Source organism: Amblyraja radiata, chromosome 9 (genome assembly GCF_010909765.2).
Source record: "Amblyraja radiata isolate CabotCenter1 chromosome 9, sAmbRad1.1.pri, whole genome shotgun sequence".
NCBI classification, from domain to species: domain Eukaryota; kingdom Metazoa; phylum Chordata; class Chondrichthyes; order Rajiformes; family Rajidae; genus Amblyraja; species Amblyraja radiata.
The window spans coordinates 59562212-59579904 of NC_045964.1; the positions used below are offsets into that span (position 1 = coordinate 59562212).

General features: G+C 46.4%; 1 protein-coding gene and 1 long non-coding RNA gene across 6 annotated transcripts in view; one reads left to right on the top strand and one right to left on the bottom strand.

Annotated features, from left to right (window-relative positions):
• The window catches only part of cep128 (centrosomal protein 128), a 401773-nt gene that overhangs the window by 287893 nt on the left and 96187 nt on the right, over positions 1-17693 (top strand). The window lies entirely within an intron of this gene.
• On the bottom strand, positions 470-16292 carry LOC116977193. Its single transcript, XR_004413143.1, has 3 exons — positions 16165-16292; positions 6897-6900; positions 470-507 (listed from the first exon to the last, which is right to left on the bottom strand). It is a non-coding gene; the product is annotated as an uncharacterized LOC116977193 (long non-coding RNA).

Here is a 17693-nt window from a genome sequence, read left to right on the forward strand (position 1 = left end):
AATGGCTGTCTCCAATGATGTAACTCTCTGTGGATTTATGAGTACTAATGTGTGGCACGGAGGCGCAGCTGGTAGAGCCTCTGCCTCACAGCGCCAGCAACCTGCGTTTGATCCTGACCTCGGGTGCTGTTTGTGTGGAGTTTGCATGTTCATAAGTTCATAAGCGATAGGAAATAAGGACGAAATAATGATGATTCGGCCATTCGGCGCATCGTCTACTGCGCCATTCAATCATGGCTGATCTATCTGACCTGAAACGTCGCCAATTCCTTCTCTCTATAGATGCGGCCTCACCCACTGAGTTTCTCCAGCATTTTTGTCTACCTTCGATTTTTCCAGCATCTGCAGTTCTTTCTTAAACGTATTGAATCTTAATGTGATATCCTCCTGAGGAAAATATTTTTTGTAAACATTGTGTTTTAGCATGGAAACTGGCCCTTCGGTCCACCGAGTCCATGCCGACCATCGATCACTAGTTCTATGTTGTCCCACTTTCCCATCCACTCCCTACGCACGAGGGGCAATTTTCACAGGACAATTAACTGCAACCCCGCACGCCTTTGGGATGCTGGAAAAATCGAAGGTAGGCAAAACTGCTGGAGGAACTCCGCGAGTGAGGCAGCATCTATGGAGCGAAGGGAATAGGTGACGTTTCGGGTCTGAAGAAGGGTCTCGACCCGAAACGTCACCTATTCCTTCTCTCCAGAGATGCTGCCTCACCTGCTGAGTTCCTCCAGCATTTTCGTCTACCCAAGATCCAACATGTGATCATTTCACACGATGCTTTCTATTATTAAAATTCAGTGAGGATTAACAAAAGTCAGGGAGAATCGGGTGGCATGTTTTGCAAATTTGGAAGTATCAGCCGTGATTAATTAATAGACACGAACGAAGCTGATGATTGGGAGTAATTGGGACACATCCATCACAGACGATGGTGCCTTTCATCTGTAAATGATGATGGATTCTTGACTGCTGAAAGAGGGCTGGTAAATTTGGAAACCTCTCGCCAGCTTGATCTGCAGACAATGTGATCGGTCTGATCTTGCCGAACTGTTCTAGGAACCCACTCTGCAGTTCACCTTCCCCGCTGCAGTATGACAAATAGATCCTATTCACTGGAAACGTCAGGGTCAATGTACTGTGACACAGCAGTCAAAGTCTGTGTTGTGCTACGGGGACTCTTGCCAGTACAAATGTGCTCTTATCTATGATTCTGGTGAATCCCTTTCAATTTACCAAGTATTTGCTTCAGCGGAACGGCGCGATGTCATTTTATTACACGCCAACTCGCTTTCAAGGATAAAGAGAAACTTAAATCGAAAACTGCCACCTCTGCATTTTACATAGAAACATAGAAAATAGGTGCATGAGGAGGCCATTCGGCCCTTCGAGCCAGCACCGCCATTCATTGTGATCATGGCTGATCGTCCCCAATCAATAACCCGTGCCTGCCTTCTCCCCATATCCCTTGATTCCACTAACCCCTAGAGCTCTATCTAACTCTCTCTTAAATCCATCCAGTGACTTGGCCTCCACTGCCCTCTGTGGCAGGGAATTCCACAAATTCACAACTCTCGGGGTGAAAATGTTTTTTCTCACCTCAGTCTTAAATGGCCTCCCCTTTATTCTAAGACTGTGGCCCCTGGTTCTGGACTCGCCCAACATTGGGAACATTTTTCCTGCATCTAGCTTGTCTAGTCCTTTTATAATTTTATATGTCTCTATAAGATGCCCCCTCATCCTTCTGAACTCCAGTGAATACAAGCCTAGTCTTTTCAATCTTTCCTCATATGACAGTCCCGCCATTCCAGGGATCAATCTCGTGAACCTACGCTGCACTGCCTCAATCACAAGGATGTCCTTCCTCAAATTAGGAGACCAAAACTGTACACAATACTCCAGATGAGGGCTTACCAGAGCCCTATACAACTGCAGAAGAACCTCTTTACTACGATGGATTTTTTACTCCATTTACTAAATGGCATTGCACAGTTTTGTTAAACTGTGCGATGCCATTTGTATGTAAAATCCATCGTTATTTCCTCCCTTGTCCCTTGGTAGTTGCAAGCCTGGCGTGCGTTTGCACGCGGTAAGCTTCCCCGCAGCGTGTTGTTGAGCGGGGACGTTGCGAGAGCAGAGAGGCGGAAGCCGTGGGAGTCAAGGCCTCTTTTTAAATTGTGCGAGTGAACTCGGCTGCAAGGATGGGGCAAGGTTGCACGTGAACGGCAGAAGTGCAGACGCAGCACTTCTCCCCACGAGAGATCGCACGGGAGAGTGGAGAACTCTTGACCACAGCTTGTTGCTCCTGCTCTTGTAATTAGTCCCACATATGTCCTACGCTGACCTGTTCAGCAGATGTGTCTCAAAAGACAAATGGGCCCCCATCACCGCACAGCCAAATGTGATGAATGTTGAATTGATTCTTTGCTTTAGACTAGTGGTGGAGAGAAAAGCCGATTCTTAAATGTTGCAGGCTTTCACTGCACTTTCCCTTCCCTTTCAAGGATTTAGTTTATTGTCACGTGTACCGAGGTGCAGTGAAAAGCTTTTGTTGCGTCCTAACCAGCCAGCGGAAAGTCATTAAAGTCATAGAGTCCTAGAGAGTTACAGCGTGGAAACAGGCTCTTCGGCCCAACTTGCCCACACCGGCCAACATGTCTCAGCTACACTTGTCCCACCTGCTCGCGTTTGGTACATATTCCTACAAACCTGTCCATGGACCTGTCTAACTGCTCCTTAAAAGTTGCGATAGTCCCAGCTTCAACTACCTCCTCTGGCAGCTTGTTTCATACACCCACCACCCTTTGTGTGAAAAAGTCACCCCTCAGATACCTATTAAATCTTTTCCCCTTCTCCTTAAACCTATGTCCTCTGGTCCTTGATTCCCCTACTCTGATTAAGAGACTCTGTACATCTACCCAATCTATTCCTCTCATGATTTTATACACCTCGAAAAGATCTCCCCTCATCCTCCTGCGCTCCAGGGAATAGAGTCCCAGCCTGCTCAACCTCTCCCTATAGCTCAGACCCTCTAGTCCTGGCAACATCCTAGTAAATACATGACATGATTACAATCGAGCTATACACAGTGTACAGACACATGATGAAGGGAATAATATGAATAATGTTTAGTGTAAGATAAAGTCCAGTAAAGTCCAATCAAAAGTAGTCCAAAGGTCTCCAATGAGGTAGATAGTAGCTCAGTACTGCTCTCCAATTATTGGTAGGATAGTCCAATTGCCTGATAGCAGCTGGGAAAAAACATTTTTAATTTTAGACAATAGACAATAGGTGCAGGAGTTGGCCATTCGGCCCTTCGAGCCAACACCGCCATTCAATGTGAACATGGCTGATCATCCCCAATCAGTACCCCATTCCTGCCTTCTCCCCATATCCCCTGACTCCGCTATTTTTAAGAGCCCTATCGTGCTCTCTCTAGAATGCATCCAACGAACCTGCCTCCACCGCCCTCTTGAGGCAGAGAATTACACAGACTCACAACTCTCTGTGAGAAAAAGTGTTTCCTCATCTCCGTTCTAAATGGCTTACTCCTTATTCTTAAACTGTGGCCCCTGGTTCTGGACTCCCCCAACATCGGGAACATGTTTCCTGCCTCTAGCGTGTCCAAACCCTTAACAATCTTACATGTTTCAATTAGATATCCTCTCATCCTTCTAAACTCCAGAGTGTACCAGCCCAGCTGCTCCATTCTCTCAGCATACGACAGTCCTGCCATCCCGGGAATTAACCTTGTGAACCTACGCTGCACTCCCTCAATAGCAAGAATGTCCTTCCTCAAATTATGAATTTTAGTTTTAGTTCAATTCAAATTTTAGTTTATTGTCACGTGTACTTAGGTACAGTGAAAAGCTTTTGCTGCGTGCTATCCAGTCAGCGGAAAGACAATACACGATTACATTCGAGCCGTCCACAGTGTACAGATACATGATAAAGGAAATAATGTGAATAACGTTTAGTGTAAGATAAAGTAAAGTCCGATCAAAGATAGTACAAAGGTCTCCAATGAGGTAGATACTAGCTCAGGATTGCTCGCTGGTTGTTGGTAAGATGTTTCAGTTGCCTGACAACAGCTGGGAAGAAACTGTCCCTGAATCTGGAGGTGTGCGTTTACACACTTTTGCACCTTTTGCCCGATGGGAGAGGGGAGAAGAGGGAGTGGCCAGGGTGAGACTGGTCCTCGATTATGCTGCTGGCCTTGCCGAGGCAGCGTGAAGTGTAAATGGAAGGGATGTTTAAGAAAGAACTGCAGATGCTGGAAGAATCGAAGGTAGACAAAAAGCTGGAGAAACTCAGCGGGAGAGACAGCATCTATGGAGCGAAGGAATGGGTGACGTTTCGGGTCGAGTCTGAAGAAGGGTCTCGTCTATGGAGCGGAGGTTGGTTTGTGTGTTGGTCTGAGCTGCGTCCACATTTCTCTGCGATTTCTTGCGGTCTTGGATTGGAGCTGTTCCCGAACCAGGGATTTTGATCCATGACCTCTGGTTTCCATCTTCTTGTTAGGTCAAGCAATAATTATCCTTCCCAACTTCTGGGTTTTTTTTAACGTAGGATTTGGCCGAGGCTTGGGTGTATACATTGACCGTGCTTAGTGTAATGATCGCAAGTTGACAGCATGTGTTAGGAAGGTAGACACAAAATGCTGGAGTAACTCAGGGGGACAGGCAGCATCTCTGGAGGGAAGGAATGTGTGACGTTTCAGGTCGAAACCCTTCAGGGTCTCGACCTGATACGTCACCCATTCCTTCCCTCCAGAGATGCTGCCTGTCCAGCTGAATTATTCCAGCATTTTGTGTCTATAGACAACAGATATTAGTAATAGACAATAGACAATAGGTGCAGGAGTAGGTCATTCGGCCTTTCGAGCCAGCACCGCCATTCAATGTGATCATGGCTGATCATCCCCAATCAGTACCCCGTTCCTGCCTTCTCCCCATATCCCCTGACTCCTCTATCTTTAAGAGCCCTATCTAGCTCTCTCTTGAAACTATCCAGAGAACCTGCCTCCACCGCCCTCTGAGGCAGAGAATTCCACAGACTCGCAACTCTCTGTGAGAAAAAGTGTTTCCTCGTTTCCTTTCTAAATGGCTTACCCCTTATTCTTAAACTGTGGCCCCTAGTTCTGTACTCCCCCAACATCGGGAACATGTTTCCTGCCTCTAGCGTGTCCAAACCCTTAATCTTATATGTTTCAATAAAATATCCTCTCATCCTTCTAAACTCTAGAGTATAAAAGCCCATTCTCTCAGCATATGACAGTCCCGCAATCCCGGGAATTAACCTGGTGATCCGACACTGCACTCCCTCAATAGCAAGAATGTCCTGCTTCAAATTAGGGACCAAAACTGCACACAATACTCCAGGTGTGGTCTCACTAGGGCCCTGTAAAACTGCAGAAGGACCTCTTTGCTCCTTTACTCAACTCCTCTTGTTATGAAGGCCAACATGCTATTTGCTTTCTTCACTGTCTGCTGTACCTGCATGCTTACTATCTTCGATTTAAGCCAGCATCTGCAGTTCTTTCCGACACAAATGTGTTAGGGACCCACACCGACACATTGCAAACCTCCTTCTGTGCACCTTGCTGTGTCGAATTAGACTTACACCACTCCAAATGTCAATTTGCATCTGTGATGTACGATAGTGGATTAATATAACCGTAAGGATTCTATGGAGTTATCCTTGACCCCCTCAAACTCATCTGTTTGTAATGGATGCCCGAATGTGTTAATCACTAACCCTGAGCATACAGACCAGCATTAGTGCTCTCGGTTGTCTCCACAACCTTGTTTAAAACATATCAAATTATAAAAGGACTGCACAAGCTAGACGCAGGAAAAATGTTCCCAATGTTGGGGGAGTCCAGAACCAGGGGAGCCACAGTCTCATGGGCCTGTCCCACTTACGCGACTTTTTCGGCGACTGCCGGCACCCTTCATAGGTCATTGCAGGTCGGCGAAAAATTTCAACACGTTGAAAATCCAGCGGCGATCAGAAAGACGCTGCGGCTCTTTGGGCGACTGAGGAGACGACTCACGGCCATCCAGGCGACACTCTGGCGACAAGCCTGTATGTTCGTGAGTAATCGCCCAAAGAGTCGTACCTTGTTCTGGTCGCCGCTGCATTTTCAGCATGGTGAACATTTTCGGCAATCCGTAACCACCTATGACGGGTGCCGGCAGTCGCCGAAAAAGTCGCGTAAGTGGAACAGGCCCATAAGTGGAACAGGCCCATAAGAATAATGGGGAAGCCATTTAAAATTGAGATGAGAAAAAAACGTTTTCACCCAGAGAGTTGTGAATTTGTGGAATGCTCTGCCACAGAAGGCAGTAGAGGCCAATTTACTGGATGTATTTAAAAGAGAGTTAGATAGAGCTCTAGGGTGCTAGTGGAATCAAGGGATATGGGGAGAAGGCAGGCACGGGTTACTGATTGTGGATGATCAGCCATGATCACAATGAATGGCGGTACAGTCTCGAAGGGCCAAATGGCCTCCTCCTGCACCTATTTTCTATGTTTCCAAAGTAACTCCTTGTGTTCTGCTGAAAGCAACTAACTTTTTCAATGTTGGGAATGGTGGGGAGGACGATGTGCTGGTGAGACGAGTTCATAAGGTCATAAGTGATAGGAGCAGAATTAGGCCATTCGGCCCATCAAGTCTACACTATTCACTCATGGCTGATCTATCTCTCCCTCCTAACCTCATTCTCCTGCCTTCTCCCCGTAACCTCTGGAATGTGGGAGGAAACCGGAGCACCCGGAGAAAACTACGCAGTCACGGGGAGAACATACAGTAAAGAAATTGGAAGGTAGACAAAAATGCTGGAGAAACTCAGCGGGTGAGGCAGCATCTATGCAGCGAAGGAATAGGTGACGTATCTCTAAAAAAAATAGGGATATGGATGGTGTCCGTTACTGCCAATTGTCCAGTATAACCATGTCTCCGCCTCTTCCTTTCTTTTTCCCGCACCCTCCCCCCCCCCCCCACATCAGTCTGAAGAAGAGTCTTGACCCGAAACGTCACCTATCCCTGTGCTGCATAGATGCTGCCTCACCCGCTTAGTTTCTCCAGCATTTTTGTCTTCCTTTAATTTTTCCAGCATCTGCAGTTCATTCTTAAAGAAATTGGGATGTAATGTCACAGTTCCACAAGACATTGGCATGACTGCAATGGGAGCATTGCGTTCAGTTAAGGTAACCCTGCGGATTCGGTTGGCCGAAGGGCCTGTTTCTGCGCTGTATCTCTAAATTAACTTAGCGGGTCAGGCAGCATCTCTGGAAAATATGGATAGGTGAAGTTGAATTTGGATTCAGAAGAGTGGTGGCATTTTGGTTTAAATTCTCAGGTCTTCCCAAACCTTGTGTTGTGAATGAGGTGTCCCATCTGCACAAATGCCTTTTCTCTTTCAGATGCTGAGTTACCTGCTGTGTCGTTGTCACTTGGGCATTTGCACTTCTCAAACCCGAATGTAGTTTGAAGCAGGTCCGTGATATGTGCTATTCCATGTTAATAAGCATTAGGTTAAAGCACAGTGCTGTTCTTAACTAAGCTCAGACCTTTATGGACCCTGAATTGTTCACAGGTCGGTTTGAATCCATGGGAGTAATTACTTATTGACTCATCAAGGAAAATCATTAATTAAAGTGTATTTTCCAGAGTCAGATTATCAATTACTATTCCCAAAAACGAAAAACTGGAGAATAACTGATCTCCAAATTTGTGATTGCAATATTATCTTGGGTAGTTTTATTTTCCAATAATCATTTGTTGATTTAGAAACCATTTCTGATGGTAATATCTATAAAATGATTTCACCTTCTCTACATTATGTTGGGAAGTAAATCTGTTTATTTTGCAGTAACTTTTGATTGTTCTAACAACAGCAATTGGTGATATACTACGTCTAGTACGATTATGAATAGAAAACCTACTTGAAATAATAACATCTTCGGTTTAAACCAGCATCTGCAGATCCTTCCTACACAATAATAACAGGCAAATTGGTCATGTTCTTTTGTTTGCCCTCAAAAGGGTAATTATTTTCATCAGTTCTTTGGTAATTTGCTGGAAAAAGCACCATCTTAGTTTTAGCTTTCACAGCTCCAAGAAAAGGGGAACTATACTGGAACTGCCTTTATGCAGCATGCATTATGTTCCAAGTTCCAAAGTGCCTCTTAAGTGGCAGCTTCGATCGCCGGCTGCGGGAGCTTCCATCTGCGGATGTTTCGACTCCCCGACGGAGGGAGAGTAAAGAGGAAGAAGATTTAGACTTATTTGCCTTCCATCACAGTGAGGAATGTGGGGAATCCGCTGTGGTGGATGTTTATGTTAACTTTTATGTAGTTTAATTTGGAGATACAGCCTGGAAACAGGCCCTTCGGCCCACCGGGTCCGTGCCGACCAGCGATCCCCGCACGTTAACACTATCCTACACCCACTAGGGACAATTTTTTACATTGACCAAGCCAATTAACCTACAAACCTGCACGTTTTTGGAATGTGGGAGAAAACCGAAGATCTCGGACGAAACCCACGCAGGTCACGGGGAGAACGTAGAAACTCCGTACAGACAAGCACCCGTAATCGGGATCGAACCCAGGTCTGTTTTCGCTGTAAGGCAGCAACTCTACCGCTGCGCAACCGTGACTTGTGTGTCTTGTTGCTTTTTTTAGTATGGCTTTATGGTAATCGGGTTTGACTGTACTTTAATTGGTTTAGAAATACAGCATGGAAACAGGCCCTTCGGCCCACCGGGTCCCCGCCGACCAGCGATCCCCGCACATGGTACACGTGACAATAAAATACAGACCTTGAAACCTTGAAAGTGGTATCAAACAAAGTCTGAAACTCAGCCACAGAATGAGTTATTAGCACATTGTTTTGAAGCTTTGTCAATCAACTGGGGTTTGAGGTGCAGAAACAAAGAACTGCAGGTGCTGGTTAATACATAAAAGGAGGCAAAGTGCTGGAGTAACTCAGCAGGTCAGGCAGCGTCTTTGGAGAACATGGATAGGTGGCGTTTCGGATCTCAACGTGAGACATCACCCATCCATATTCTCCTGTGATGCTGCTTGACCCGCTGAGTTACTCCAGCAGGTGTGTTGGGCTTTGAGGTGTATCTCAAGAGAGAATAAGGAGGTAGAGAGGGTCGAGATGTGAAAACTAGTTTGGATTGTAGATGGTTAAAATAAATTGGAGGTACAAAGAAGCCAGAATTGGTGGAAAGCAGCCATCGTGGCTCACCATAGATTCCTGAGATAGTGCGAGGAACTGAGATTGAAGCATTGACCACAGAACTGTGCGGGGATCGCTGGTCAGCACGGACTCAAGGGGCCGAATGGCCTGTTTCCCTGCTGTACCTCTACACTAAACTAAACTGGAAGCCAATGGTGATGAAAGAAGGACAGTATGACAGCAGTAAGTATAAATGTCCTTGATAATGAGCTATGTACGTGGCCGGGGCGTCACGGTGGTGCAGCGGTAGAGTTGCTGCCTCACAGCTCCAGAGACCCGGGTTCGATCCTGACTACGGGTGCTGTCTGCACGGATTTGTACGTTCTCCCCGCGACCTGCGCGGGTTTTCTCCTGATGCTCCGGTTTCCTCCCACGCTCTGGAAACGTGCAGGTTTGTCAGTCAATTGGCCTGGTATAATTGTAAAATTGTCCCTAGTGTGTGAAGGATAGTGCTGGTGTACGGGGGTGAACGCTGGTCGGCGCGGACTCGGTGGGACGAGGGGCCTGTTTCCGCGCTGTATCTCTATATTAAACTTAAACGGCCCACATGCACACCATGAGATACTAATGCTGCAAACAGGTTGGTTCAGTCCCAGGGAGTGGGCATGGAGTGGACTTGGTTTGGGGTTGTCAGTGGTGCGAGTGCTGAGCACAGTGTTCCCAGTCACTCGTATGACCGAGCACACTCACTTGACGTAAAAAAGTCAATAGACAATAGACAATAGGTGCAGGAGCAGGCCATTCGGCCCTTCGAGCCAGCCATTCAATGTGATCATGGCTGATCATCCCCAATCAGTACCCCGTTCCTGCCTTCTCCCCATATCCCCTGACTCCGCTATATTTAAGAGCCCTTTCTAGCTCTCTCTTGAAAGCATCCAGAGAACCTGCCTCCACCACCCTCTGAGGCAGAGAATTCCACAGACTCACAATTCTCTGTGAGAAAAAGTGTTTCCTCGTCTCCGTTCTAAATGGCTTACTCAAAAGACAATAGACAATAGGTGCAGGAGTAGGCGAGGCATTAAATGTCGTAATTTTTCTCCTCCCGACTATCTTTTTACTCGTGGACATTTTTTGTCATGCTGGAAAACACGTCCCGACTTACCTGATGCCCCGAGTACCTACGGCTGACATAACGAGCCGCTACGATATATCTGCGGACTCCTACGGCCTCCGTTACGAACATTCTCCGAGTTTGAATCAAGGGGAAAACTCGGGAGAATTCATGAGCAGCTCGGGAAAGTGGAACAGGCCCTTAAGATATGTTGATCGCACAAAGCCCGTCTCTAATTTCCTTTGGCTCGTACAAATAGAATCATTTTATCGTTTTGCTGGCTGCAGGCTCCTCTGTAATTACCATCTCAGCAAATTCTCTTAAGTGGTTTCATTGGCTTTATGTACCAACAGGTAATTAAAAGAAAATCATTGAGTTTCAATCAGAGAATACCTCGATGGCAGTTGTAAGCCAGTGAAAGCCTGATACATAATGTACTGACAGGAGCATACTCTGCTCAGACAGTCTTCTGTATTAGACAGTATATAGCTGCAAAAAAATACGCCTCTAAATCTACTTGATGTTTGAGTTTATTGTCACGTGTACCGAATTACAGTGAAAAGTCTTTGTTGCGGGTTCACCAGTCAGCGGAAAGGCAATACAATCGAGCTGTCCGCAGTGCACGATCAAGGGAATAACGTTTAGTGCAAGATAAAGCCAGTAAAATCCGATCAAAGATAGTCAGAGGGTCTCCAATTAGGTAGATTGCAGCTTAGGACAGCTTTCTAGTTGTGGTAGGATGGTTCAGTTGCCTGATAACAGCTGGGAAGAAACTGTCCCTGAATCTGGAGGTGTATGTTTTCACACTTCTGTTCCTTTTGCCTGATGGGAGAGGGGAGAAGAGCGAGTGGCCGGGGTGCGACTGGTCCTTGATTATGCTGCCGGCCTTGCCGAGGTGTCGTGCGGTATAAATGGAGTCAATGGGTTTGCGTTATGGTCTGGGCTGCGTCAACAATTCTCTGCAATTTCGTGCGGAGCTGATCCCAAACTAAGCTGTGATGCATCCCGATAAAATGCTCTCTTTGGCGCATCTGTGAAAGTCGGTGAGAGGTGTTGGGGACATGCCGGACTTCCTAAGACTTCTTAGGTCATAAGTGATAGGAGCAGAAGTAGGCCATTGACCCATCAAGTCTACTCCGCCATTCAATCATGCCTGATCTATCCATCCTAACCCCATTTTCCTGCCTCCTCCCCATAACCTCTGACACCTGTACTAATTAAGAGTCTATCTATCTCTGCCATAAAAATATCCACTGACGGCCTTCACAACCTTCTGTGGCAAAGAATTCCATAGATTCACCACCCCCTGACTAGAGAAATTTTTCCTCATCTCCTTCCTAAAAGAACGTCCTTTAATTCTGAGGCTATGACCTCTACTCCCGGACTCTCCCACTAGTGGAAACATCCTCTTCACATCCACTCTGTCCAAGCCCCTCACTATTCTGTAAGTTTCAATGAGGTCCCCCCCTCATTCTTCTAAACTCCAGCGAGTACAGGCCCAGTGCCGACAAGCGCTCATCGTAGGTTAACCCACTCATTCCTGGGATCATTCTTGTAAACCTCCTGTGGACCCTCTCTAGAGTCAGCACATCCTTCCTCAGATATGGTGCCCAAAATTGCTCACAGTATTCCAAAAGCGGCCTGACCAGCGCTTTATAGAGGCCTCGGCATTACATCCCTACGGTGTGATTTGTTGTTGTGCTTCATGTTATTTTGTTTACGTGCATTAATCGGTTGTTACTGGCGAGCGCTGCTATCTTTTGTTTCATGCAATTTTTCTTCTTGGGCGAAACAATAAATAATAAAATGGAATTTGTCTTGTAGATCACCTGTGTGGAGAGGAGAATGTGTAATTTGTCATTTAGGCCAGGGGAGATTATATTTGGCAGCCTTCATAACTACTCTGCTATGACCGTAAATCCATTGCCGATTCGAGGGGTTTTGTTTTTTTTTTGAGGCGTTTCGTTCTCATGATTGTCGTGTATCATCGGGCCGAGAAACAATAATCTGTGGTAAATGGCCAAAGGAAAATGGTGAATTAAACTATTGTGCTGCAAAAACACAGTATATGGCAGCTCATTCCTTCCAAGATAAGCTGTTTGATTGGCCTCGGCTCCAAGGTGGTGAAGAAAATATCTGTAATTTGCTAAATCAGAAATTCTATTCCAGTGAGCTCATACGAGCAGAATAATAACCTTAAAATGCCCTAAATGTGTGTTCATGAATGTGTAAAAGGAATTTGTTGAGTCCCACGCAAATTTAAATAGAAATTTACAGTCACAGCGTGGAGGTTTGAGAAGATATTTAAAATGATGAAGAGTATTAAGAGGAAGGTAGACAAAAAAGCTGGAGAAACTCAGCGGGTGAGACAGCATCTATGGAGCGAAGGACTAGGCGACTCTTCTTCAGACTGATGTGGGAGTGGGGGGATGGGGAAAGCAAGGACCACCTGAAATTGGTAGTCCTTGCATTCTCCCTCCTTCCCCTCCCCTTCACAGCTCTCCCACAGCTTACCGTCTCCGCCTCTTCCTTTTTCTTCCCGCCCCCCCCCCCTTACCCCCTCATCAGTCTGAAGAAGGCTCTCGACCCGAAACGTCGCCTATTCCTTCGCTCCATAGACGCTGCCTCAGCCCCTGAGTTTCTCCAGCATTTTTGTCCACCTTTGATTTTTCCAGCACCTGCATTTCTTTCTTAAACAAGAATATTAACAGAATGGGTTACAGAGACTGTTCCCATTCCTGGATAGGCTTCAAATTGTGGGACATAGAACATAGAACAGTTCAGCATGGGAACAGGCCCTTCGATCCACAATATCTGTGCTGAACATGACGCCAAATTAAATTAATCTCCTCTGCCTGCACGTGATCCCTATCTGTCCATATTCCTGTATATCCATGTGCCTCTCCAAAAACCTCTTATAGCCTCACTATCATATACCGCTCCACCACTATGACTTTGGGCCGTCACGGTGGCGCAGCGGTAGTCGCTGCCTTACAGCGAATGTAGCACCGCAGATCCAGGGTTCGATCCCGATTACGTATGGAGTTTGTACGTTCTCCCCGTGACCTGCGTGGGTTTTCTCCGGGATCTTCGGTTTCCTCCCACACTCCAAAGGACATGCAGGTTTGTGGGTTAATTGGCTTGGTAAATGTAAAAAAATAGTCCCGAGTGGGTGTAGGATAGTGTTAGTGTGCGGGGATCGCTGGTCGGCGCGGACCCGGTGGGCCGAAAGGGCTGTTTCCGCGCTGTATCTCTAAACTAAACAAAAATAAAATGAATCACTATCTCTGGCAGCACATTCCAGGCACCCACCACCCTCTGTGTAAAAATTAACTTGCTCTGCTCATCTCATTTAAACTTAACCCTTCGCATGCTAAAGCTCTAGTCTTTGACATTTCCACCCTGGGGGAAAAGGATTTGACTGAAAACCCTATCTATGACTTTCGTGATTTTATATACAGAGTAATTCTACCAGGTCATTCTCCCCTCAGCCTCTGTCGGAATGGTTAGACAAAACAATCAAAGTTTTGTCCAAACGCTCCTTATAGCTAAGATAGACACAAAATGCTGGAGTAACTCAGCGGGACAGGCAGCATCACTGGAGAGAAGGAATGGTTGACGTATCGGATCGAGACCTTTCTTCAGAGTCTGAAGAAGGGTCTCGACCCAAAGCGCCACCCATTCCTTCCCTCCAGAGATGCTGCCCTGAGTCATTTACCTGCAATCACTGGCCTATTCTGAATTAATAAGTAATTAGATTGGAAAAAGTAAATGGGGTGGAGTTTTAAAGAGAGTAAAGGGATAATTATTGCTGATAGACACAAAATGCTGGATTAACTCAGCGGGACAGGCAGCATCTCTGGAGAGAAGGAATGAATGGGTGACTTTTCGGTCAAGACCCTTCTTCAGATGTTAACCTTCATGTAGATGGGATTAATCAAACTGGAAACGGTAGCGTTGAGAATAAATTCTCCAGAGATGCTGCCTGACCCGCTGAGTTACTCCAGCATTTTGTGTCCTTTTTTTATGTGGCCCTGCATCTGCAGTTCCTTGTTTCGACAGAAGAAATCCATGATCATTTTCCAGAGCAAAACCTGATGGAGCCAAGCAGGGAGCAGACAATTTAGTCATGTACAATGAGAAAGGTTTAATGAATGAATGAATTAATTAATGAATTAGGGGCGGCACGGTGGCGCAGTGGTAGAGTTGCTGCTTTACAGCGCCAGAGACCCGGGTTCAATCCTGATCACAGGTGCTTGTCTGCACGGAGTTTGTACGTTCTCCCTGTGACCTGCGTGGGTTTTCTCTCCCAGATCTTCAGTTTCCTCCCACACTCCAAAGGCACACAGGTTTGTAGGTTAATTGGCTTGGCACCAAATGTAAAATTGTCCCGCGCGTGTGTAGGGTAGTGTTAGTGTGCGGGGATCGCTGGTTGGTGAGTACTCGGTGGTCCGCAGGGCCTGTTTCCGCGCCATATCTCTAAACTAGGAAGCCAGACTAAATCACAGAGTGAAAAAGATCCCCGAGGAAAGGAAAGGTCACAGCTTAATGGAATTTCGGGGTCAGGATAGATAGTGAGTCTGAGACAACTATTGGAAAGTCAAATAAGAGCGATTACAAAGGAATGTGGATAGATCTGGCTAAAGCGAACCAGCAAATAGATTGGCAGCATTTTGAAAGCCGAGATTGATCAGTTCTTGATTAGTAAGGGCTATAGAGAACCTGGGGCAGATATTTAAGGGGATAATTCATGAATCCCAACAATAAATATGTCTTGTGTAGGAAGGAACTGCAGATGCTGGTTTAAATCAAAGGTAGACACAAAATGCTGGAGTAACTCAGCGGGACAGGCAGCATCGCTGGAGAGAAGGAATGGGTGACGTTTTGGGTCGAGACCCTTCTTCAGATTTAATATTCTTGATGAATAGGAAACTCAATAGGAATCTAAAATTTGGAGATTGACAGATTCTTGATTAGTACGGGTGTCAGGGGTTACGCGGAGAAGACAGGAGAATGGGGTTGAGAGGGAAAGATAGTTCAGTAATGATTGAATGGCGGAGTAGACTAGAGGCCTAATTCTGCTCTTAGAACGTGTGTAACAATCTAAGGGTGTGAGGTTTGGGGGGGGGGGGGGGAAGGGACAGCAAACCAGTCATGGTTAACCAAGTACGTCGGAAGGTTTTTGCGTTGAAGAAGAAAATGTATAAGTTGGCAAAAGTTAGTCGACTTGAAAAAAAAGAGAATATAAACTTTGAATGCAACCTAATGACAAACATAAAAACTGACAATAAGAGCTGGAAGTACATAAAAAGCACACAGAGAGGTCACAGTAAACACAGGCCTGAGAGAATGGGACCATTTGGAAAGTCATGCAGAATCTCAAGGATTCTGGAGAGCAAAATCCTGACCGACAGATTTATTATGCTTCAGCCAGAGCTGTAATAGGATATCTACCCAGTAGGTGTTATGTAACATCTTTTGAATTTTTGAAAGGCGTTTGATAAGATGCCGCAGTAAAGGAAACTTCACCGGATAAAAGCGTATGGTGTCGGGGTTAGTACATCACCCTGTGTAGAGCTTCAGCTAAATGGCAGGCACAGCAAGAAGAGATACTGAGGTCATATCAGACCTCTATTCAGTAAGCGACAACAGGGATCCATCCTGGGATCGCAGCTCTCTACAATGTATAAAAACGTAGATTGAGAAGAAAGAAACTACAGAATATTTTAAATTGAAAGACAGAGCATAGAAACAGGCCCTTCGGCTGAGCGAATCCACACCAACCATCAACTGCCCGCTCACACTAGTTCCATGCTATCCCATTTTTTCATCCACTCCCTACACACTCTCGTGGCACTTTACAGAGGGCCGCTTAAGCTATAAACCGGCACGTCTTTGGGATGTGGGAAGAAACCGGAGCACCCGGAGGAAACCCACGCGGTCACAGGAAGGACGTGCAAAATCCACCCAGGCAGCACCCAAGGCCAGGATTGAACCTGGCTCTCTGATGCTGTGAGGCAGCAGCTCTACCCGCTGCCCCACTGTTGCCAAACCTGCGGGTGAACTAGATGGTCTAAGAGAAGGGCAGTAGCAGTTACCAGAGAGGTATTGGTAGACTGATTCAATGGACAGAAACTGGTCAGCTCTGTTTATTGTCACGTGTACCGAGGTACAGTGAAAAGCTTTTGTTTCGTGCTAACCAGTCAACGGAAAGACTAAATATGATTTAGTCATATTTTAATGTCTGGTTCCTAGACAAAAATGCTGGAGAAACTCAGCGGGTGAGACGGCATCTATGGAGCGAAGGAAATAGGCGCCGTTTTGGGTCGAGACCCTTCTTCAAAGTGAAATAGTAATAATAGACTGTTATTGTTCAGAGCTTGTTTGATGCTGTGTTTAATAGCCTGATGGCTGTGGGGAAGTAGCTGTTCCTGAACCTGGATGTTCCAGATTTCAAGCTCCTGTACCTTTTTCCCGATGGCAACGGAGAGATGAGTGTGTGGCCAGGATGGTGTGGGTCTGTGATGATGATGTTGGCAGCCTTTTTGAGGCAGCGACCGCGGTAGATCCCTTCGATGGTGGGGAGGTCAGAGCCGATGATGGACTGGGCAGTGGTCACAACATTCTGCATTTTTCCCCCACTCCATCACATATATAGATGTCAAAAATTAACTATAATCTACAGCAAAGCGGCAGAGGATGCAATGAGAATACAAAGGTGTACCGATCTACAGCATAGGCACAGTATAAGTAGGTGCCCATTTAAGACTGAGGTACAGGATTGTGTGTCTTTGGAATTCCTTCCACGGGAAACTATGGAGACAGAATCTTTGCTTATACAGCTCCACCACCCATTTTCCGGCACCTTTGGCCCCAGAGCCTCGTTTGGATTATCCAGTGTTGCTGGACAAACAGAGCTGGCGTCCTCCGAGCGGAGCCCAACGGTACCAGAACGTTCCGCCTAGATAGGCCGAGATATCGGCAATGGAAAGTCGGCCTGGGAAGCCGGCTGTGGGAACGGATCTGCCGGCTCTGGCCGGGCCGGAGTTCCAGAGCCCCGGCTGCAGTTGGGTAGATCGGACCCGCCGATCGTCCGCGGGAGATCCGATGAGGCCGAGATCGGCCGACTCACCCGGCCTAGGCGGCACATTTTTGGGAGTCTTCCAGTGCGGGGGGGAGGGGGAATTTTTTCCGGATTAAAGGAGGCGCCGGGCCATCAGTGGCCGGAAAAATCGGTGGTGGACCTGTGTTGAAAGCTGAGCCAGGCAGATGTTCGAAAATGGCAAATGAAAGCCACAGATGTTGGAACTCAGAAATAAACTCATAAAATACGAAAACCCTCAACTGGATAGGCAACGTCTGCGGAAAGTGAAATAAGTCTTTCAG